A 26,328-nucleotide genomic window follows, 5' to 3' on the forward strand; every position below is an offset into this window, starting at 1 on the left:
AACTAAAGAGCTGAAGACACTCTAAAGAAACACCAAAACGCCACACCCTAAGTGCCCTAGCGATCACAATGGTGAGTCGTCCAAGGTATGTTAGAGTGATGCGCAGGTTCTTACCTCTCATCTTACTGTCCAACAATTGTGGACTAGGAACAGTCTATCATCAAACAAAAAACTTGGCTGACTATATCATCAACTGCCATCCCTGGCAACGACACCAAAATGTAGTGTTTTTTTAATCAATTCCAATTGACCAAGACTGCAACCATTAATTTTCAACCCAGGGTAGGTCTTGTTGTTTCAATGCACTTTGCATTGTCTGTGTGATACACTACAACCAAGAATGAAAGATAAAAAGAGACAATAAAGAATGTCACTGAATCAATTGTAGAAATTAAATCATTCATGAAGAAATTAAAACACTCCATAGAATCGAAATCACACTTCACAATTACGAGAGCAAGGGTGCGCCACACAGTAAACTAATGAATACACCATTTGTTTACTACCATTTTGTTTAATCAAACTAGTGTAACAACATAATATAATATGGAACTGAAGCGGATGTCTTTTACAATTTATACATCGACAATTGAAATCGATACAAGAATAAAAGAAACACTAATATACAACTACCTCTATCACTGCAGTCCTTGCTAAAGAGAAGGGCCCTTCCTCCCTAAAACGGCCATAGGAATAAACACGTGATTAATTAAGGAATCAGATGAGGAGTAGTAACAACATCACTGTGATGCCTTCGATATTAAAAATAATTAAATGTTACACAATCACAGTAACAGTTCTTTTCTTTTTGTCGTCCCCGTACATGAGAAATCGAGTTTGTTTTATAATTATTACATACCCAAAATCAGGAATAGATCAATCATGAGAATCTCATGATTCTCATGTTGATCATAAAATAGTAGTTATAATCTATTTCTAAATACAAATGCTTCTTAGATACATTGGTCAAGATCACAATCTCTTGGGTCTATTGCTTCAAAATAAACAATTCATAACCCCTGATAGTTGCTGTGTGGAATAGTACCCACGACTTCGCCAGCTACAGTGCAACAACTTACTATGGTCAAATGACAGTTCAGGATGTAACCACAATCACTGGGTAACAACATCCTTCATGTAATAGTGATTATCTTTATCACCACGTGGTGTAACAACAGCCTGTAACACCATAAAGTGTGTAATAGAAACCTGCAACAACATACAGGGTGTAACAACAATCTACTCTACCCTACTTTGAAATCAATCAGCGTGGCCTGCACACTCCATAACCTCGTCCCCACAAGAAACACCTGAAAAAGAGAAGAGGGTCCAAAATACTTCTCTAATGCTTACCCCAGTTAGCCACAAAAAGGAATATTGTATCGTAATATTCACCCAAACATGGCAAAATAACATGATGATGAAATAGGTTGTATAAATTAGAAAAATGATGATTAATATGTGAAGTCTCATGGGCCTAGAGGGAAAGAGGATCGAAACTGGGGAAAGAAAGTGTAGGAAACAGGTATAGAAGTCACACCCAAAAATTACTATATTGTTATAAGACTACAATATAATCCTTGCCTTGTGGTGTCCAAGACGATGACAAAGTTCCCTAATTTATTGCTAATATGCTCGAGAATCTCCATATCCCAAAAGTAATTTAGAAAGGAATATAAATAGATACATACTGACACCAAAGAAAATTCTTCTTTCTCAAGATTGAATTAGGGGAATGTTGATGGATGAAATTAATATATAATGTCCCAATATCCATTTTCTCTTTTTTAATGACATCGACCTGTGAGAGGGCCATTATTGTGATTTTTGTAAATATGTTATTCATCGAAACAATTGACATATATCTTATAACACTATTCACATAAATTAAAATTTGAATAGTGAATTTGTATATGTTGTTATGATTATTTTTTATATCATCACATTTCACATCTCTTCAATCTAATATTTACTCATCCATATATTTAATCAGTGGTGTAACATTTCATAGCGACATTGGACAACATAATAGAATAAATTAAAATGTATTTTATTATATATGAATAAGAGGTTATTTTTCATACAAAATGGGATATGTATTGGTAACCCTTGTCTTTCAATTGGGACACTATGTACATTACATTAAAAATTGTCTAATTTTCACACACAATTATTTCGAAAAATACAAGAGTTTGCATTGATATCCAAATAGATCATCATTCTTCATTAGATTTGTTGTCACTGTTCTAGCTACTTCCATGACTTGGGTTATTTGGATGAATGTTTTGTTGATTGTATCTATTGTTTTCATCTTCTTCAAGTTCTGTCCACAAACATAAAAATAAAGTGTAATGAATGTATAAATGTTGGTGAGACTAATCAAATTGAAATAAATAATATAGATCAATGTAAATCGAATAGAAATGTAGCATATCAATAAGTGAGTCATGAAGTATACACATGGTTTCAAAACCAAGTCTCATTTGTTGTCATAGTTCCATACATTGTTTCTTACAAGTTTTGTGCCTCAATAAATTATAGATTTCATATCATTGTTTTTTCTATTCTATTAATTATCAACTCAGAGAAGTAAAACAACATAGATACTTACAAATTCCACAATTAATTTCTGATATGTCAACATATAATCATAACCCATATTTGAAACAATACCAATAAATTCTTCTCATGTGTCTTCTTTGTATGTTATCATCTATTTGCAGACATTCAATGATATTTGTTGTAAAACAAATCACTTGTACAAAATGGCTAATTAGTTACTAAAACAATGACTAAAATTTGCATATAAAGGACTATTTTTTAGTCGGTGACCAGTAGTAGCTAATTTACAATACCTTATAACACGACCAACTTTTAGTCCTTTTTAGTTTAGTCATTAATTGGTTGTCTTAATTTTATCATCTAGTAGTATATTTAGTCATAAATTTTATCATTGATTTAGTCATTAATTGCCATAATTAAGGACCAAATATACAACAAAATATATTACTATATGATCATCTGAGAAAACCAATTAATGACCAAAGAAATATGACCAAAATGTTGGTCATGTTATAAGATACTGTAAATCAACTACTAATAGTCGTATATATACGAATTTAAGTCATTTTATGAAACCAATTAAATATGACTAAATTTTTGTCATGTTATAAGATACTATAAATTAGCTACTAGTAGTCATATATATGAAAAACTTAGTTGTCATTTGTAGTCACAAATTAATAATTTGCAGTAGCCATTCATATTTTTTTGGTAGTTTCATATTCAATATATAAAGAAATAATTTAGTAGTTTATATTCATTTCATTTATTTTTATTAATAATCATTATAAACGACTAATTTAGTCGTATATTCATTTTATTTGTGTTCATCATTAATCGATATAAACTACTAATTTAGTAGTTTTAGATTGATTTTATGTGTTCATTATTAATCGACATAAAATAATTAGTATGATTTTGTCACTAATTAAAAAAAATGTCATACAATGTGCACTAGTTCATCTAATATGAAAATGCAAAGTTACATATGTTAATTAAAATACTAAACAATATCAAGCGCAACTATAAGTAATTTCAACCATATAAATTATATTATATATAATGTCAATTATTACAATATGAGTTTCCAACTTAACATTAGTTGGACTACAATTTACACATGAAATGTTGTTTCATCACTACAAAACATTATCGTTGTGTTTCCAAGCCATTATAGGTGAATTCACCAACTCTAAATACTTGAACATCAATCTCTATGTGTGTTTCTTATGCAGGATATTGGATTTAAGGGTATCACTAGACCAATTCTCTTCTCTCTCCTTTTACATTTGTCGCTCCAGCATTAGTGTTCTCCTCTTTCTTCAAATGTTGCTCCTTACCATCAATATTGAGTTCTTTTTTTGAAAACAAAAGAATATACAATGCAAAGTGGAAGACATGAAAGATGATGAACACTAGAATATAAACTAAAGTAGAATATAAAGGATTTATATGACATATACCTCAACATCAACAATGTTCAAGCCATTCTTCCCCATAAAAGAAAGAAACTTGAACATGTTTTCTTCAGTTGAGCGATAGTGGCCACTATGTGGCCAGATGACCTGTATAAACAAATAAATGTCACCATATAAAATAACACATTAGTAACTTATTATTCAACCTTCAGGGAAAGCTTAAGTACAATCATGCTTTCTTGAGTTACATGCTAAAAAGCTCAAGCTATAAATAATATGTGAAAACAAATAGTCTAAAGTGTAATGTTTAATTCTTTTTGTTTTATACGCAACAACATTTTGTTCTCTAATGCATGAACGTGGTCAAGTATATAAACAACATGTGCTCAAATAACAACATGAAAGTAAACTTTTCTAATAGTCATCAAAATCTTTCAACACGAAATAGTTAAAAGGATTTCTATCAATAGCGTGTAATAGTAATTTCATCTTCAAGATTTGGTTGTTGTTTAAATGAAAATTATACCAAATATTTCAATTTCATAGTTAAAATACAAAGAAAAATCAAAATAAATGTTCAAAATATAGTCAAGCAATAAAGAGAGGATATCATGGAATGGACATTGCAATTATAAAAAAATTCTTTACCTATCCATTGATGTATTATCAAGCATTCCTAAAAAGATTTCTTGCCCAAAATAACCATGAGGTGAAAGAAACACAACATTAAAAGCCAAAGGAGTAACTACTAGAAGCATTTCCAGAGTCGATGGCTCAAGTTCCCGAAGGATCTCCAACAACAAATGAATCATATCCAATACATGATCTCTACATTGTATCCCCATCCTTTTTCCAATCACATCTCATGTAACCTACCCACACCAGAGTCAAGTAACAGTCGAATGAAGACATTGACATTTGTTTTTATCTTTTATATCTATAAAATTTGAATCTAATTTGTTTTGGAAACATATTAATTCATATTTAAAGTGTTCCTGTCACGAGAAGGTAACAATCAAGTAGTACATTAGAAAAATCGACCTCAATGAGGTCCTATAATAATTTATAAAATATCAATATTTGTCTTGCTATGATACCTTGGATAGAAAAATAACATATCTATAAAAGAAAAAGACACATATTACTTATGTTCAAACTTTGTATATGGTTTATTCTTAGTTAGCCTTTTAGGACGTCCCTCTACCTTTACAAAAGTGGATTTTAGCTTGGTTAAACTCTATATCCTTTCATTCAAAATCAATTTCTGAAAGATAAGTGTCACACATTATTCTTTTCCATTTCTCAAAATGCTACATATGATAAATTGAAAGTCACATAAAATCAAGAGAAAAACCTTTTCTAACCAAAACAAACAAACAAACAATGCCTCTAATAAAAATTCACACCTAAGAAATTACTCTGCCACATGCTTAGAATAAAGACGATATTATTTGAATCATCTTTAGGTCATATTTAATGGGATATTCATATGTTTACCACGATGTCAATTTGTTGCTAAAGGCAATATACAAATCAAGGTTATTATCACTGAAACTCAAGTATAATTCAAAAAAATAATGTCATTGCAAGGTATGAAGAGAGAAACATATTCATAATTAGGATTCTCTATTTTAATTTTATTTGAGTTTATTGGTATTCGAATATATGGTTTCCTCTAAAGAAGCGAAATAGATAGATGAGAATCAAAATAGCCCTATGAATATTTAATTAATTCATATTATATATGTCTAAAACAACCAAGTCATCCTTCTTTGCTATTTGATAGAGATTTATTGTGCATATAATAATAATGAATTAACCATCAAACAAAATGATGGAATATATTAACCAATGAAAGAAAGATGCATGGTTGTGGTATTTGTGTGCTTGAAGGAAATCGAACAACGGTTATGTGCTTTCTTTATCATGAAATTGTATTGAAGACAAATGTTGGTTCAAAAATTGAATTGTATTACCAATAGGAGATGGTCATGTTGGGTAAGGAAAGAATGAATTCAAGGGCTCAAGGTCTAGAAGCAATATATAGTTATCCTTGCCACTAAAAAATACAATGTTGTCATCATTTTCTTATCCAAGTGAAAATAAAAGTGAGTTTTTATTTTTTCACTTGTGATATTGTATGAAAAAGAGAGCACTAGTGGAAATTAAAGTGTGTCATCCCATCATCCAATCTACACACAAAACATATATATTCAATTATTGATTATAGTGGAAATCAAATGTAAAACCTACTCAACTCGATATTTACATGACATAGGTGTAATGAACTAGTACAATATAAGCATGCTAACTCAGAAACATGAGATGATAAGAAGGAATAATGGAACATTGTTTTGTGCCACATAATTGGCATGCATAAAATTTCCACAGAATCCACCCAAATAAAGAGAACAACTTGTGGAAAAAGAACATATAATTAGTGTTTTCATGTACCCTCCTTAAAACATGTAGAATGGGGAAGTAGAGGAGGCCAAATGTAGCAATATTCCAATTATGAGGGATATAAAAACAGGAATGTGGGAAAGTAGGCCTACCAATTCACGAAATCTCACTCTAAATAATAGAACACGTTGAGCATAGTAATGATGAAAACAAAGCATGTATGAAGATCAAGTGCCTTTAACTTGAATTGAGATTTAGATTCTCCACATTTTTAAATTTTATGAGAATAATAAAGAACGTCTTAGGTCCACAGTTAAAAGACTATGGTTTTTCTTTGCCAAAAATTACTTGAAAACTTATATAGTCCAAAGATTTTTCACATCCAAATCTCAACATTTTACCTGTACCTTTGATTACTTCAGTTTAGTATACATTTATTTTTGTTAGCTTGCATATAATTAATATTTAGGTGTTCTATGATTCCATATGAACTAACCCATCCTAAACGTAGACTAAAACTTGATTTTTTAAGGAAATCCCTCCCTTGAATATTTGTAACATGATTTGTTTCACTCTTGTGAAAAAAATATGCAGCTTTCACTACAAGAAATAACTCTTATAGACATATTTCCACAACAATCTTGTTTATCAATTTAGAATACATCTAAGTTCCCCCACTCGTGTGATTAAATTTGAACATGTGCATGAGCATGAGAAAGCCTCAACTGCAACTTAAGCTGCTAGAAGGACTAGGAGAGTGGATCAGGAACACACTTGAAAAAAGGCCCAAAGAGATGAATTTGAGGACATGCCTCGTGCTTCAACCTTGGAGAGAAATCAGATAAAAGAAGAAATGGAGTTTTCTCTAGAAAATGTCGATGTAGCTGGTGAGGTAGTTGATGTACTTACAGAGTCTTTGACTCTAAAGGAGATGCCTATTCCAACTAAATTTGCAAGGCTCATGTTAGTTTATGATATTCTTCACAATAGTAGTGCTCTTGTGAAAAATGCTTCTACATATAGGACAAAGTTTGAAGCAACATTGCCTAATATTATGGAAATATTTAATGACTTATACTGAAACATCACTTGTCAGATTACTGCAAAAGCTTTGAGGGAGAGAGTGATGAAAGCTCTCCAAGTTTGGTCAGACCAATTTCTCTTTTCATATCCTTATGTGAATGGACTGAGAGCTTTCTTTCTGCGGTCTGGAAATTCAGGTGTCCCTCCTTTTCATTCAGTATATGGAGATGCCCCACCATTGAAGGAACTTGATAGTTCTAAAGCTAATCTTATGAATGTAACAAACAAATCTGGTCCAAATCAAGATGTTGCTCTAGCTATTGGAGAGGGAGAAACAACTCAAGAATTGTTTCGTATTCTTCTTGTGGAGGTTGAAAGATGGTTTAGGAGAAATGGTTTATCTATTCGTGGTGGTAGGGAGGTAGTTATCTCTTGATTTCTTAGCTTAGAAGAAGCAGAGAAACATAAGAACCAAGATCAAGACAAGGATGTTAGGTGTAGATACATCTTTGCAATCAGAGGGAATCATGTAAGAGAAATTGATGCTTATTTAAAATTGGGAGGGGGAAGATGGAGCATGGGTTAAGAAAGAAAATCCATACTTGATGATGATAAGGAATATATTTCCTTATCATCATCTAGGAAAAATGTTCAGGAAGAATCATATTTATGGTCACAGGCTGAGGAACGTGAATCTGTGGATGCCTCTTGTAGTGGAACTTTACCAAAAAATGTTGGTGTGGTGATGGTAGTGTCACATGAGGTGCCCCCAAAAGTTCAAAATATTCTAGGCAATGTCAAGGAAAATTACTTTCTCTACTCCTTAACTCATATTTCGCCCCATCAGTGTTTTGATAGACCAATTATCAAGATCATAGAATGATCTTCTCTTTAATGAGGGAGTCCAAGGGCTAACAATTTAAGGATATGATCAATTTTTTTTAAAACAAACAATCTTGTCTGACTTGCAAGGAATTGGGTGTCAAACTCACTGCCGATCCAATCTTATTCACATGTCAAAATTTTGAGTATGACTTGGGGCTGAGCTTAACTGAGAGGAATTCACTTAATACTATTTAGTCAAGGAAAAGAATCAAATTCAGAGTCCATTTGAATTATGATTCATGAAGCATAGTAATAGAGTTGGTGAGCTTAATAGGGCTCATCCTTACCATGATCTATTACACTCAAATGGCATGAATTTCAAAAGGTTGAGATATGATATAAATCTTGGGAAATTTTGACCAAATAAATAACCCAAACCTGACACCTGAGAAATGATATAAATCTTGAGAAATTTTAACCAAATAAATAACCCAAATGTTAAACCTAGTAGTGTGAAATCCATTTTTTGAAGTATGGCTATTGAAGACAAATTTCTTAAATACTTTTAAAAAGTAATATACAAATAGTTTATAAAATTAAGGCATTTTGTTGTGAATCAAATGTCAAACAGGATAACAGTTCAAGCAATAAGTCGAAATGAAAATCCAAAATCGACAAGTTGTATTGGAAAAATGTTGAAAACACATTGGGAACCTCGTAATTTGACATGATTCTCATCTAAAGCAACTGAAAATGTTACCTGGCCTGGGAAACATGGAATTTTAATGATATAAACTAATGAGAATATAAGATTTTAAAACTGGCTATCAGAACCAGCACAAACAATGATGATAAGCAAAATGAAAATGGGGAAAAAATGTAGCATACCCACTCCATGCGACTACCATCTTCTTCGATACTTAATGTTTCCCAAGACGAAGCAGGTCATTCAACTGGTGTCCACATCCTTGTATCCATAATAGGATTCATGATACTATCTACGTACAACCTACATTGGCCATACCCTTTTGTAAAGAAAAAAATAAAAGAAGATGAAGCCAAAAATCCCTTTTAATGGTGAACAGTTTAAATATTTTGAAGCTTGTATTTAAGAAGAATATTCTCATACCAATATCCTTTCTTTCTTTGAAACTTTATTCAAATACATTGCTTCTTCCAAAAACTTTACATACAGTGCACCTTCGAAAAACTTTACGTACAGTTAAATGAAGTGCCATCATCTCTAGAGCACGAGTGCGCTGAAATCCAGTTTCATCAAGTCATAAGGGCTGGTTTGACAAAGAAGGAAACCAATCTCGAACACTATTTCAATTTCCATTTTAGAAGACATTTATTACTACCTACATAGCTCTATAGGTGCTATCCATCCTTGGCCAATAAGTTCCAATAAAAGAAAAAAGATATGGAAGTCATCCCCTCCATTGAATGCTTTTAAATGGAATCACATATCTGTAATCTTACGATGCAATTAAATGATGCAATTCAACGATGAAATCTTCCAATGAAAAATATTATGATGTGCCATCTTAAAATGTAATCTTATCTCTGATCGATATGATGATGATGCAATCTTACACGATGTAATATTATCATTTTAGTAATTGTGTGAAAGTTCCTACCATTCAAACAGGTAGGAAAATGAATAAAAAAACTGTAAAAAGAAAATAGGTTTCGGTCTCACCTGATTTGTTCTTACCTTGAAGGAATAAAGGTTCTTGGCCTAATAAGAAAATTTGTATATTTCTCTAGTCCCCACCTGATGAAGTGAAAGCAACCCTTTTTTGACAGAAAATTAACCTAAGAGGAATTCATTTCGTAAAATTTCATTCTATTGATTTTTTTACAAATTTACAATTCATTTCATTCAATTGAATTTTTTTGTGATGGTGAAATTTAGGAGCTCAAATAAAGGAACTTGAGAGTTGTGGGATGCTTTTAATTGCATAGCTAGTTAGGTTTAAGAGTCTCCACAATCTTCCCATCCATCAACGAAAATACGAGGTCTGCGATCCTCTGGATTTGTTTCACGTTGTCAGAGACCATGATAATGGTCATCCCCTTGTCCCTTAACAACTTCTTGATTGACTCCTCGATGAAACCATATGGGAAACTACACATAAATCTCTAAACCCTTACACCAAACAATGGTTCCATGTGAAAAATTCCATCCCTCAGACATAATTGAGAGAGGAGATGAATGGTTATATCAATCTTCAGAGCTTCCTCACTAGTACCGGATGTGCAGAATTCGATATAATTACTGACTATACAAAAAAGCTGGCTCGGAATGAGATGACGCTGTAAAAATCTTAACTGACAGCCCAAGATTATCAATACCGAATATTTCACAAACAGAACTTAATGTGATAGATGACATACCTTGATTAACAGCGGAAGATGTAATGGCTGCCATCTCTCTGATCTGACTCCTGACTGTTCCTCTTCTTCAGAATTCGGTTTCTCTCCTCTTGCCCTCACTTCCTTTATGTGCTTCTTGATGGAGAAGAATGCAACTCTTGTAGGGAGAGAGAGGACCCAATCCTTTATATATATCATTTAACTCTTAATCTGGTACGTCCATCATATACCAATTCAACGCTTTAATGCTTTAATGCATGCTTTAATGCTTTAATGCTTTTAACGCTTTAATGCTTCAATTATAGAATGATTTATTCATGACTTAATTAATCGGGTCACATTCGGATTTAGAAACTGCAGATTTCTAACATTCTCCCACTTGACCCAACTTTCATAATATTAAGCGTTGAACATCATACTATGATAAATTGCTGAGAGTTATGGCGGTTGTGCACTATTAATTCAATGCATTCCCTTCCATATACTACAATACCAGCAATCCATCAATTCATACTCATAATTTATATAAAACAGCATAATGGTCCACATAATGTCTTATATCATAATGATTAAACATAATATCTTTATAAGACTCTTTCTTGTTTAAAATTACATAAAATACGTACTACTACATTAAAACAAGAGACACATAATTGTATATCAGAAACACATAAAAGAGCTCAGAATGTCACACATCAATTACTATTAATACAACCAAGACCCATTCTTTGAACATGTTCCTTAAATTGTCTTGGTTGTAACCCTTTCGTCAAAGGGTCTGTAATCATAAGTTCTGTCCTGATGTGCATGATTGACATTCTTTGTTTCTGAACCTCATCTTTCACAACAAGATACTTCAGTACTATATGTTTGGCACCTTTAGAGTACTTGTCGTTCTTTGAGAAAATACTGTTGCAGAGTTATCACAATAAATTTTCAGCGGCTTGCTAATGGTGTCGACAACCGCAAGTCCTGAAATAAAGTTCCGCAACCATAATGCATGAATTGTGGCTTCAAAACATGCCACAAATTCTGCCTCCATAGTGGATGATGAAGCAACGATAGTCTGTTTCGCACTTTTCCATGATATGGCACCTTGAGCAAACATAAACAGGTAACCAAAAGTCGATTTTCTAGTATCGATGCATCCAGCAAAATCTGAATCGCTATATCCAATCACTTCCGATTCATTGGATGAGCATGTAATCTTTCGTTGAGAGAAATTCCTTAGTCTCATGCAATATACTTAAATTATTTGCAGCAAGCAAGACGTCATCAACATAAAGGACCAGATAAATAAACTTGCTCCCACTGATCTTTCGGTATATACAGTGATCAACCGTATTTTCCTTAAAACCAAAAGATGTAATAATGGTATTGAACTTAATATACCACTGTCGGGATGCTTATTTAAGCCCATATTTTGACTTCTTAAGTTTACACACTAATTGTTCTTTACCTTCTACAGAAAAACCCTCAGGTTGATCCATATAAACATCCTCATCAAGATCTCCATTCAGAAAGGCTGTTTTCACATCCATTTGATGTAACTCTAAATCATAATGAGCTACTAATGCCATTATTATTCTTAGTGAGTCCTTTTTCGAAACAGGAGAAAATGTCTCCTTGTAATCAACACCATCTTTCTGAGTGTAACCCTTAGCAACAAGTCTAGCTTTATACCGTTCGATATTACCACTAGAGTCGTGTTTGGTTTTAAAAACCCATTTGCATCCGACTCTTTTACAGCCATGTGGTAATTCAACGAGATCCCAAACTTCATTATGTTGCATGGATTTCATTTCTTCTTTCATGGCATTAATCCATTCCTTTGACTCTTTACTTTCTACAGCATGTGAAAACGAAACTGGATCCTTATTGATTCCAATATCATAATCTGATTCTTGCATATAAACCACATAATCATTAGAAATAGCTGACCTACGATTTCTTTGAGGTCTTCTTAATGCTACTTGTTGTGGTTCATGCATATCAGCATTATGTAAGTCATTTCCTTCAGGAAGTACTTCTTCATTTATATGTTGTTCATTATCATCATGCTGTTATACAACAGCTGGAACAACATTTGGAGTAATAGTAGATGGAGGAACTATTCTAGGTAATGTAACATTTACCCTTGTTTCTTTATTTCTACTATTTCTCTTCTAGTACTCCCACTGACTTCACCATTCTCAATGAATCTTGCATTACCAGTTTCTAATTGCCTCTCAACTTCATTTACAAACGTCTCAAGGACATTCACAGATTGAGATTTTTCATGTAGCAAATAGACATAACCATAACGGGAAAAATCGTCAATGAAAGTGATGAAATACTTTTCTCCATTAAAGGCTGGAGTGTCCATAGGTCCGCAAATATCAGTGTGTATTATTTCAAGAAGCTGGCTGCTTCTAGTGGCTCCTTTCTTATTATGTTTGGTTTGTTTACCTTTAATACAATCCACACATAATTCTAGATCACTAAAGTCCAAATTTGACAAAATTTCATTACTTACTAATCTCATCATTCTTTCTTTGGATATATGACTTAGTCTTTTATGCCACAAGAAAGCAGAATTTTCATTCAACCTGCTACGTTTACATCCAACATTATTTACTACATTCAACAAGGAATTCGCATAAGTGTCATTCAGTTTCAATTTATATCCAACTTACTTACGGAAATAAGGTTTCTAGATAATGAAGGTACATAAAGGGTACTGTATAAGTTTAATACATATCCACTTTCTAAAATTAGACGATAAGTCCCAATGCCTTCAATTGAAGATTTCATTCCGTTTCCCATAAAGAGAAAATGATCTTCATTTGGATTTATGGTTCGGATCGTAAGAAATCCCTTGCATATTGTTGGAAACATGAGTTGTAGCACCAGTATCAAGCCACCATGTATTAATAGGAACTTCAACTAAATTTGATTCAAAACATATGAAAGATAGATATCCTTGAAATCAAAAATGAAATAACTATAAGCTCATAACTAACGCGATTCAGATGTAGACATAATAGTATAATATAGCACTCCTTTGGGTAGATACTATCTTATACTTAACATAATTAAATACCAAAACATAAGTAGGTAATAAATATATTTAATTAAATAGAACTGACATCTTTGGATGATCAATATTTATTTAATCAAAACATCTATTAAACCTCATCATGTCAACTAGTTATAGAACAAGACTTTCCTTTGGCTAAGTTCTCAGGTTCTATCATTAGTGACGCCAGTTCTTAATTGGTATTATTATAACTGGCAATTTCTATCAATAATCATTATGTCACTTATGCATTTTATGATTATTCTGATTTTGACCACTTTGGTGATTAACAAAATCATAAATCTCATGTGCATAAATAATTTATAACACATACCTTATGCAAAACAACATTCTGATTTTGACCACTTTGGTGATCATAAATCTCATGTGCATAAATAATTTGCAAAACAATCAGTCATAGAGCAATTACTTTTATGCCCAAGTTTCAAACGTCAATCGAACACACAAAGCATAGTTGCTATCTGCCTCCTTTGGAGCCATCAAACATTTGTCAGTTAACACATAAATCTTTGCAGGTCAAGAATTCTCCTGGTAATTGTTACCAGATTCTTCTTTATACATCACGATCCTAGATACTCATATAAAGTCATATCATTGTTATATGGACACATTTCAAGTTTTCGTTGTTCTCTTATAGATGCTTTGTCAGGTGAACTTGACTGAACAAAAGCTTCAAAAGTTGCAGTTCTGATTTGCGTTTGCAACAGGATTCGTAATCCTCCAATGTTCCACAGATACCTTGAGAAATGATGCTTCGATATGCTTAAAAAAAAAAAACCAATGGAGAGTTTTCATGATCCGATAAGATTGTAACAAATAGTTGAATACAAAAAAACAATCAACAAAGTTTCTGATTCATCGTTGACATACTTAAAATTTTGTTGATAGTCAGACTTTGATTTCCAAACAAAAGGTGCACTCAAGGATGGCCTTAATGAGTTCAAAAATACTGTGCCCCAATTCTTCCTGATGCGCAAGCTACAAAATAAGGTGAATATTTGGGCACAATACAGTTCACTTGGCGTCATACATATTGACCTTCGCTCCACGACTACAGCCCTCACAGGCAGAGCCTTCGCACGGCCATTGCCAAAATTAAAATGAAAGGGAGACGCCTAAGATAAGCACGCCTATATCCCCAACAAGCTTTACGGCGACCGCTACGAATGGGAGACCTTCAATAGCCGTCCACAAATGCTATTATAAAGTCATTATTTCTATGTTAGAGATTTCGTCATAAAATCTAAACCCATGTAACAATCATATTAAATGCGATTGCTCATGTATTCATCAGGGTTTCGACCTTAGGTTTGCTTTTACACCACCATTACGGTCTCGCTTGTTATAAATTGAAAACTAGCAGAAGGCTCCATCGGCCTTTGATTTGCGACGTGTTAATCCGTCATCATGCTTCAAGTGCAGAGGTTGTTTAGGAAAAACCAACCCCAGAGTGGGATTTACCAGAGAAAAATTACACCTGTAATCTCTGCAGTGAGAAGCCTACATATATCAGTGAACACCAAGGTGAGCCAGTGGACTCTGATGTTAATACAGTCCTTGCAGGAGACCAGCATATGTATTAAAGCCGAGACATGAACAGCGGGGCATTCACACACAGGAATTTCCTCAGCTTTACCATGTGAAGAGGGCGAGTGCGAGAGAGCCAGGTTCGAATCCCAGCGTCACACAAGCACGTGTTTCTTCGACTAGTGGTCTGTGGGTGATTAGGTGAAGGCGGAGAGACTATTAAATTGAGAGGGCGCTTCGATCGTTTTCATGAAACCCACAAAATTTCCCGAAAGCTCAATCACATGGGTAAAGCACAGGACAGATCAATTGCAATTATAGGAAATATTCAGTTATTGATCAGTGGCTCTGATACCAAATGTAAAAATCTTAACTGACAGCCCAAGATTATCAATACTGAATATTTCACAAACAGAACTTAATGTGATAGATGACATACCTTGATTAACAGCGGAAGATGTAATGGCTGCCATCTCTCTGATCTGACTCCTCACTGTTCCTCTTCTTCAGAATTCGGTTTCTCTCCTCTTGCCCTCACTTCCTTTATGTGCTTCTTGATGGAGAAGAATGCAACTCTTGTAGGGAGAGAGAGGACCCAATCCTTTATATATATCATTTAACTCTTAATCTGGTACGTCCATCATATACCAATTCAACGCTTTAATGCTTTAATGCTTTTAACGCTTTAATGCTTCAATTATAGAATGATTTATTCATGATTTAATTAATCGGGTCACATTCGGATTTAGAAACTGCAGATTTCTAACAGACGCAACTTCTGAACTTGTTGTGCAGTTCCGTAATTTCAGAGATAGAGACAATGGAGATGTAGTGTTGGGATACGGTATGGAAGAATATCAATCTTATACGTCTATATTGCGAATACGATAAAAATAAAATACAAACATTTAGATGTTTGCATGGCTACAAATATTTTGACCACATCGTTACAAAAATGCCCTTATGTCCACCCTAGTATCGACATAGAACTTGCATTGGCCATACCCTTCCGTAAAGAAAAAAATCACTGAAAATGAGGCCAAAAATCCCTTTCACTCGTCAACAGTTTAAATATCTTGAAGCTTGTATTTAAAAGAAGATTCTCATGCTTTGAAACTTTATTCTAATACACCACTTCTTCCAAAAACATTACATATAGTGGATCGTCATAATCCAAGTCACTAGTTAAATGAAGTTCTATCATCTCTAGAGTAGGGGTTCTCTTAAATCCACTTTCATCAAGTCATGAGGGTTGGGTTGAAGAAGAAGGTAACCAATATCGAAAACCATTTCAGTTCCCCTTTTAGAAGGCATTTATCGCTGTTGGACACCTAATCCTAAAGGGTTAGCGTGGAAGTTGAATGGACAAAGAAGTCCAAGAGACCTTGGGATCTGAATCCCAAGAGTCACCTATTGTACTATAAATGTACATCTTTTGTTAATGAAAATTACTCTCACTGATTTATCTTTCCTATATTCTATGTTTTCCATGTGAGTTTAACATGGTATCGGAGCCATAATGTGTGGCCTGTGTAGTTTTGTGCAACTGGTCTGAGCACTAGCCTTTGTCATTCTGACTTGAGCACAGGTCCAGTCCTTAGAATAGTCGTAACTCCTTTTCTCTGGCACACCAGCCCTGCCTTTGTAACGCCTGTCTGTCATATGCGTTTTATTTTTGAACGCTGGCTTGCTCCACATGTCCTGTCTGAGCGCTGTACATTAATAATAATAATAAAAAAAAAAAAAAATTGTGAATAGCGCTGTCATTTTGAAGCGTTTGCGCTGCCCTTATACCTGCGCTCTCTGACTGCCAGAGACTGCGCCTCTGTCCATAACTGAGCTCTAACGCCTGTCTCAGGTCTGCTCGACTGCCATTGTCTCATTATAATTTCTGAGAAACGCATCTGCTCTCAGACTTTTCGGCGCATTTCATTCCTCCATTTGTATAGCAAATAACACTGTATCTCTGCGCTTGTCAGCAAAAACGCTTCTGCGCCACTGTGTAGTAACGCCTATTCTCTTCGGTTTTTTTGATACCATTGTGTGCGTTATTCTTTGCATTTCTCTGTATCTCCCATCTCATGTCGGTGTCTGCAACGCAGTCGAAGATCTTAGGGTGAGACGGTGAGGAGAATTGAATTTGAAACCAGTGTTAAAGGAATGTTTTGTATGTCACAGTCGTGCTTGGGAAGCATATGTTTCTACTGCACCACAGCTCTGCCCAACGGAATTGTAAGAATCAGTGATCCAGATTATTTATCGTAAGAATCAAGTTGTAGAAGGAGAAGGAATGAAACCAGCGGCCGTGGGAATTGTAGCCAAAAATGAATTCGCTATAATTTGTTGCAAGTTCGAAAGTGTTTCGGCCTCAGGAATTGAATGCTTCTCTGCTTTGTAATCCACCTCGTGCTGTCATCGACTGCGGAACTCTCATGACGCGATCATGGCGTGTGCCACATTAGGAAAAAGGTGAGTCATAACGTCTTAAGACCAACAACTCTGCCAAAGTCTTGCCACTGTTACTCACATTCTTGGCTTTTTGTAAAAAAAAATAACGCGGCTTGAGAATAAATTGGGAAGCGACCCAGAGGTCGGAAGTTTCCACGAAGAAGCTTGGTAACACACTATATATATATATGGTATATATATCCAACCCCCCTCACAGGGCAGTCTGTTTGTTTACCCGTCCTCTGCATTCCTTGGACGGAGGAGGAAGAACATAAAATGTCTGTTGGGACTTCATAAATTCGGAAAAGGCAACTGGAGAGGTACTTACAACAACTCTGTCTCTTACGTCGGGCGGCGATAAAGTGAAAAAAAAAAACACTTCGGTATCTATTTAAAAGGTACTCTTTTTAATACTTCCAATGCTGCATTCAAATATTCATTTTCGTCGTGGAGCTTGCGGGTTTCTAGCAAAGTTGTGTAACTGAGAGGCTGGGCGACTACTCACTCGCATAAAGCCGAGCCACTCATTTAGAGCGGAGGCCCTGCTTGGCGGGATTCAATGTGTTTCTGTACCGGACCATATATCATTGTCGAAGTCGAGGGACTACCGGATTAAGCCGGATATCTGGGTTGATCCGGCTGCGTGGAGATTGGACAAATACGTCAGGAGCGGCATGATCAAGGCTAAGCCAGTCATACCAGGCTCCAGCGTTGTGAATTGCCGTTGAATACTGAGATTGATCTCAATCGGAGATCGTCACCGTGGGACCGAGGGCCCACGCCGGCACGGGATTACGCCATGGTTTGGACTCGGATTAACGAGAGTGCCCACATCAACAAGCGAGGAATTGCACAGCCGATAATTTCTCCTATCAGAACGATGCCTTCAATCTGAGGATCTTCTATGGTTATATACTTAGTTAAGAGCTCTGTTGTTTTAACTTTATACATTGCAGACATTTGATTGTAGTCATGTTGAGGCAGTTTCAACTTTCCTCGAATCATGCATAATTCCGCAAACATCTGGCCATTAGTTTGAGCAAGTTGCAGGTTTTGTTGCGATGCTTTCATCTTGTACTGTAGAACTTTATGCATTTCATGTCTTGTGTATTGAAGAATAGCTTCTTTCTCTGTAAGTTGCTTCTTAAGGCAAGCTATCCTGCTGAAGATGTGTCTTGTCAAAGTCCTCTCGATGTATATTATCAAGGTTCTTAATGTGACTTGAATAAAAGGAAAGACCACTATTTGTTACATCGGAAAATCGCCTTCCACCAACGGTTGCTCTTGTTGATCCAGCCGGAATCCATCCTACAAAATTTTCTTTGCCCATCAATTCTTGAAAGTTTTGGGCGTCAAAGCCCTCACAGAAGGACGGAGACATTGCTGAAAGCCGCTAAGTGTTTTCCCTCATAGAGCTTGTATCCTCCACGTATTCGCGAAGCTGATTCTTTGTCAATGTTGACCCTTCAAAACGCAGTTTTACGCCTCTGATAGAGTAAAATTGTGCCGAAAATAAGAGGATCCATCTCTATTTCCACTCCACTCATTGCTGCCCGATCTTTATCTTTATCTCTAGTGACCCATTCGTGTATTGTTCAGTAGAGTGGTCTGGGTTAAACTTTGGCTGCCATGCGAAGAGTTTTGCTGTTGACAGAGAAAACCTATTGATTTTGTAAATTTGAAGGGAAGGAAGAAGCTTTTGTTCTTATTGGGCTAATTTTCTGAGAGACATTTGCTGAACTTTTGCATCAAGATATATTTTTTCTGTTTAGTAAAGATATCAAGAAATGACTCAAATTGGTGAAATATTGGAGTTCTTAAAAAATCTGATACATTCCTCTGATCATGGTACAGTAAGAATAAGCAAAGCTTCTCTTGTTGACATTAGAACCTGTTTGCATAATGTACAAGAAGATATTGAGTTTTTGCAGCTTGAAACAAAGCTACAACAGGAAGAATTACACCAGTGGAGTCATCATTCTGAACCTGTTTCTGTTCAGAACAATGAAGCAGACTCCCATAAACAGCAAGTCAATAATGTTACAATTCATTCAGATAAAGCAGCAAAGTTACATGCAGATGCAGATGTTGAATCTGCACTTCCCAAGCCCATCATCAGACCTTGGGAACAGCTTGTCCACAACAAGCACAAAACTGGTCTTGGATATGACAAGGACTTGTCCTTTCATATTCCAGACTATGCCAAGCCCATTCAGTTTCAGAGTGCTGGATTCATTCATGACAGTTCACCTGCTCCTCATGACAGTTCAGCTTCAGCTGTTCCAGAATCTGCCCCTCTTCAACAACAACAACAACAGATCGTGAAATGCCAACACTGTGACCGAGTTGGCCATCTGAAAGATCACTGTTTTGATCTTCATCCATGTGAGCACTGTCATAAAACGAGCCATTCTTCACACAGGTGCTTCAAAAACAAACGTCCTGCAAGAACAAAGATTCATCTTGGATGGATCGCTTCTTGGCAATGGGCATCAACAGCCAAGAAGATATTCCAAACACATGTCAGAACTTGTTCCAGAGTATTGAACAATCTTGCAGTTGAGTTTTCTCCATCTTCTCACCTTGTACCTGACAGGGGGGAAAATGATGGTCATCTACAAGCTTCAAAGTCACATCAAGCGAGCCTGAGCCACAACCTGCCACACGAGTTTCAGAGTTGTAGCCAGAGACAAAGATGCCCGTGAACACAGATTGAGAACACTTCCTCTAGCAAAAGACTCCAGCTTCTTGCCAGCTTTGGAAGAGTTCCAGGAATTGCATTAAGCATTCCAGAGTTGTTGGTTATCCTTAAACCATCACAGGTTGAGACTTCCCTTTTTAGGTTGAAGTTTTACCTTTTATACGGGGTGAGACCTCCCTTTTATGGTTGAAGGTTTCCCTCTTTGAAACAATAGGATCACTTCCTCTAGCAGAAAACTTCAGTTTCTTGCCAGTTTTGGAAGAGTTCCGGGAACTGCACTAAGCGTTCCAGTGTTGGTGGTCATCCTTAAACCACCGCCCTTCTTTTTACCAACATTTCATAGAGCACATTCAGCCTAGTGCTGCCATGCATTTTTTGCACATTTTGTATTACAGCTCTCTTCTTGGACTCATACATAACCCTTCGGATTAAGGGGGGGAATGTTGGACACCTAATCCTAAAGGGTTAGCGTGGAAGTTGAATGGACAAAGAAGTCCAAGAGACCTTGGGATCTGAATCCCAAGAGTCACCTATTGTACTATAAATGTACATCTTTTGTTAATGAAAATTACTCTCACTGATTTATCTTTCCTATATTCTATGTTTTCCATGTGAGTTTAACAATCGCTACCTACCACAGCTCTACAAGTGATATCCATCCCTGACCAATAAGTTGCAGTAAAAGAAAAAATATATGGAAGTCATCCCCTCCATTTAATGATGATCATGGTACGCCGATAAATGTAATTTAATACATGTAACCTTACGATGCAATCTTATGTGATGCAATTCAATGATGCAATCTTACAATGAAAAATATTATGATGTTCGATCTTATAATGTAATCTTATCTCTGATCGATATGATGATGATGCAATCTTACACGATGTAATATTATTTATTTAATAATTATGTAAAAGTCCCTCCCTTTCAAGTAGGCTTTATTCATGTAGGAAAATGAAGAAAAAAACTCTAGAAATAAAATAGGTTTTGGTCTCACCCAATCTGTTCCTACCTTGAACGAAGAAAGGCTCTTTCGCTAATAAGAAATATTTGTTCTTACCTTGAAGGAATAAAGGTTCTTGGCCTAATAAGAAAATCTTTATAATTCTCTGGTCCCCACCTAACAAAAAATTAACTTGAAAGGAATTCATTTAGTAGAATTTCATTCTATTGAATTTTTTACAAATTTACAATTCATTTCATTCAATTCCATTTTGTTTGTGATAGTGAAATTTAGGAGCTCAATTCAAGGAACCTGAGAGTTGTGGGATGCTTTTCATTGCACAGCTGGTCGGGTTTCAGAGTCTCCACAATCTTCCCATCCACCAACAAAAAGACGAGGTCCGCGATTCTCTAGATTTGTTTCACGTTGTGGGAGACCATGATAATGGTCATCCCCTTGTCCCTTCTCAGCTTCTGTATCAACTCCTCGATGAAACCATCTAGGAAACTACACATAAATCTCTAAAACCCTTACACCAGACAATGGTTCCATGTGAAAAATTCCATCCCTCAGACAGAACTGAGGGAAGAGATGAAGGATTATATCAATCTTCATAGCTTCCTCACGAGTACCGGATGTGCAAAATTTGATATAATTGTTGACTATACAAAAAAGTTGGCTGAGAATGAGATGAAGCAACTTCTGAACATGTTGTGCAGTTCTATAATTTCAGAGACACAGACAATGCAGACACAATGTTGGGATACAATATGGAAGAATATTAATCTCATACATCTGTATTGCCAATACAATAAAAATAACATACAAACATTCATATGTTTGCATGGCTACAAATATTTTGACCACATCGTTACCAAAATTTCCTTATATCCACCCTAGTATCGACATACAACTTGCATTGGCCATACCCTTCTGTAAAGAAAATAAAAGAAAATGAAGCCAAAAATCCCTTTTACTGGTGAACAGTTTAAATATTTTGAAGCCTGTATTTAAAAAGAATATTCTCATACCAATATCCTTGCTTGCTTTGAAACTCTATTCAAATACATCACTTCTTCCAAAAACTTTACATACAGTGGATTGTCATAATCCAAGTCATCAATTAAACAAAGTTCCATCATCTCTAGAGCAGGGGTGCTCTGAAATCCACTTTCATCAAGTCATAAGGGTTGGGTTGAAGAAGAAGGTAACCAATATTGAAAACCATTTCAGTTTTCCTTTTAGAAGGCATTTATCATTACCTACCATATCCCTACAAGTGCTACCGATCATTGGCCAATAAGTTCCAGTAAAAGGAAAAATATATGGAACTAATCCCCTCCATTGAATGTTGATCATGGTATTCCGATAAATGGTATTTCATATATGTGATCTTATGATGCAATCTTATGTGATGCAAGTCAATGATGCAAACTTACAGTGAAAAATATTATGATGTGACATATTACAATGTAATCTGATCCCTGATCGATATGATGATGATGCAATCTTACACGATGTAATATTATCTTTTTAATAATTGTGTAAAAGTCCCTCCCCTTCAAGCAGGCTTTATGCAGGTAGGAAAATGAATTAAAAAAACTCTAAAAATAAAACAAGTTTCAGTCTCACCCAATTTTTTCTTACCTTGAAGGAATAAAGGTTCTTGGCCTAATAAGAAAGATTTGTTCTTACCTTGAAGGAATAAAGGTTCTTGGCCTAATAATAAAATATGTATATTGCTCCGGTCCCCACCTGATAAAGTGAAAGGAACCGTTTTTTTTACAGAAAATTAACTTGAGAGGAATTCATTTCATAAAATTTCATTCTATTGGATTTTTTACAAATTTACAATTCATTTCATTAAATTGCATTTTGTTTGTGATGGTGAAATTCAGGAGCTCAATTCAAGGAACCTGAGAGCTGTGGGATGCTTTTCATTACACAACTGGTTAAGTTTTAGAGTCTCCACAATCTACCCATCTACCAACAAAAAGATGAGGACCGTGATTCTCTGGATCTGTTTCAGGCTATGGGAGACGATGATAATGGTCATCCACTTGTCCCTTCTCAGCTTGCTGATTGACTCCTCGATGAAACCATTTGGGAAACTACACATAAATCTCAAAACCCTTACACAAAACAATGGTTCCATGTGAAAAATTCCATACCTTAGACAAAACTGAGGGAAGAGATGAATGATTATATCAATCTTCACAGCTTCCCCACCAGTACCAGATGTGCAGAATTCAATACAATTGCTGACTATACAAAAATGTTGGCTGAGAATGAGATGAAGAAATTTTTGAACATGTTGTGTAGTTCTATAATTTCAAAGACACAAACAATCTGGAAGAAGTGTTGGGATACAATATGGAAAAATATTAATCTCATATGTTTGTACTTCCAATACAATAAAAGGAACATACAAACATTCATATGCTTTCATGGCCACAAATATTTTGACCGCAATATTACCAAAATGCCCTTATTCCTTTGTCTTCACAACAATCTATAGGACAATAGCGATAATGGTTTGTTGGATATCTTTAAATAAATTCTAAGGATATTTGGAATTATTGGTCTGGTATACTCTAATATCATTGTAGAGAATTCCATGGGATCTGATGTGATTTCAGGGTTAATTAGCATTCTTGGCCATGTTTCATTTCATAGTTGTGATTATATTGAAGTGCAGATACTTGTTTTGATACGTTATTGTAAAATATTCGATGAATTTCGTGGAGACACTGAGAAAGCTCTTGGACTTGAATTTTATGTATATTATTTAAATGGCAAGGGCATTATCACTGTAATAGATAAATTTACCCATGTAATGAATTTTATTACTAGTGAAGATATGAATCACTGAATTCTTATTATGTGAAGAGCTTGGACTAAGGATAATAAGTCTTTCATTCGACATATTAATTATGCAAGGTTACTGGTTGATGTTGTAATTCTCTGTATATCTAGAGAACTTGAGATATCTGATGAGAAACATCTTACGGAGGGACAAATGCATGAATCCCAAGCTCACAGTTGGCATAATTCATAGGCTCTTGAAAAGGTACTTTCTCTTATAAAATAAATACTCATTGAAGGAGGTTCATTCGTTGATATTCTTCAAGACACGGAGATAGTGAAAGAGTTGGTATGTTTACACATTATAGCATGGACCATCGAAATTTTTAATTGCTTTGTGAGAAAGGATGCAACAAAATTGACCTTTGTGTTCACTACATAATTTTAGTAATTAGATTGGAGATCATACAAACCATAAAAAACAGAGGAGGGATGATATATGATATCGAACCTCTCTTCATATAATCACAAATAATAAATGGAATTACATCTATAAACACCCAGTTGAGGTTGTAGATATGATTTTCTAGCTGCACGTTTATGGAGCTCGAAATAGAGAAACCAATTAAAGATCACAGATTGAGTAGATGATTCTCAGGTCCAGGTAAGGGGCATTAGAAGTTTAGTAACAGACCTTAAATTTCGATAACCTCTCACATGAATTGGGTACCAATTTAGGTGGTTGACCAAATGTTTTGCGAATTTTGCTTTCAATAATAGAATATAACTTGGGTAGTAGGGATCTTTACTAAATTCATGTGGTCACATTTCAAATTAAATTTATGCAATGTTTTCATAGATATGTCATTTTCATTCCATTTGTTTTGTTAATTTACCACACAACAATGAAAATTACTAATCAGCTTCATATGAGAGTATTATACCTGTGGCATGTAGAAGTTGTATTAAGTTAGTGATGAGTGAAACCTTGAAAAGAGAAACATGAAAAAACTGAAAATTACATTTAGCCAAGACCTCTACAATACATGTCTTAATAACAAAAACACCTTAGGCTTGTTGGCAGGAGCCCTTGCCAAGGCCACCCTATGAGCCTACGCCACGAATAGATTGCTAGTGGATCTAGCAACCCGAGAGGATTCCAAATCTCAACCACCTTCTTGTCCGATAATTTCTCACCGCGGAGCACTGACCCTTACATTATGTTATCCACAATGCTTCCTTTGAAAAGGGATGGCATCTGGAACAACATGCCCACATAGAGTCAGAGGGCAAGCATGTTGATGTCATGGTTTTTGAGGAAGACAGAGTTGATGGGTGGTTCTAGAGCCTCCTCAGTTCCCTCAGCAATGTCAACTTTCCACCTTTGTTGGGCCCTATTATGCCCACCACTGTTCCCTTCCATATGTCCACCAACACGCTAGACAAAAGGCTCGTCCCCTTCTCCATTGTCCTCCAAATATTTTTCACCCTTATCTTTGGATGACGATCACCATCACCCACAAAGCCCTCCTCTAAGTTGTCCTCTTCGATGTTGTACAATAGTTTTTGCTCATCTCCTTGAAGAAAGAAACTGAACATGTTGGGATTTCGGGTCACCAAACACTCAGCTCCACCTAAAATCTTGCCCCACCACAGAGATCTGGATCAGTGTTGTCATCGCAGAAATAATATCGGAAATCTAGCTCCCCCAGAGAGATCTAGATCGGTGCTACCATCACAAAAACAATGAGAGGTTGTAAAACAATGCCAATTATCAAGGAAGTATGTAGATCTATAGTCCCTAGGGTTTATTACCACTCAAAACCATAGTTACCAAATTCAAATTCTTTGAATTCAATTAGATACAGACAAATTTCGAATGTGTAAAATTGAATACGATAAAAATTCGAGAGTATACATCTTATAAAGGGTAATATGTTGTTATTTTTTTTCAAAATAAAAATAAAATAAAATGAATTTCTTTTCAAGAAAAAAAGATACCATGTTTACTTATTTCCCATATTAATCTTTAGTTTGGATTTAAAATATCCAGAAATAAATAAATGAGATAAAACATATCAAATTTATTAATATTAAAAATTAGGAAAATATATAAATAAAATCTAATAATATGAATAGTAAAAAATCAAAATTCAAAACTAAAATGTAATGTAAAAAATGAAATATTATATATTAAAAATAGGTTTAAGTG

Source organism: Pinus tabuliformis, chromosome 7 (genome assembly GCF_031772625.1).
Source record: "Pinus tabuliformis cultivar Carrire ecotype Pingquan chromosome 7, CPIR1, whole genome shotgun sequence".
In the NCBI taxonomy this organism is placed as follows: Eukaryota; Viridiplantae; Streptophyta; class Pinopsida; order Pinales; family Pinaceae; genus Pinus; species Pinus tabuliformis.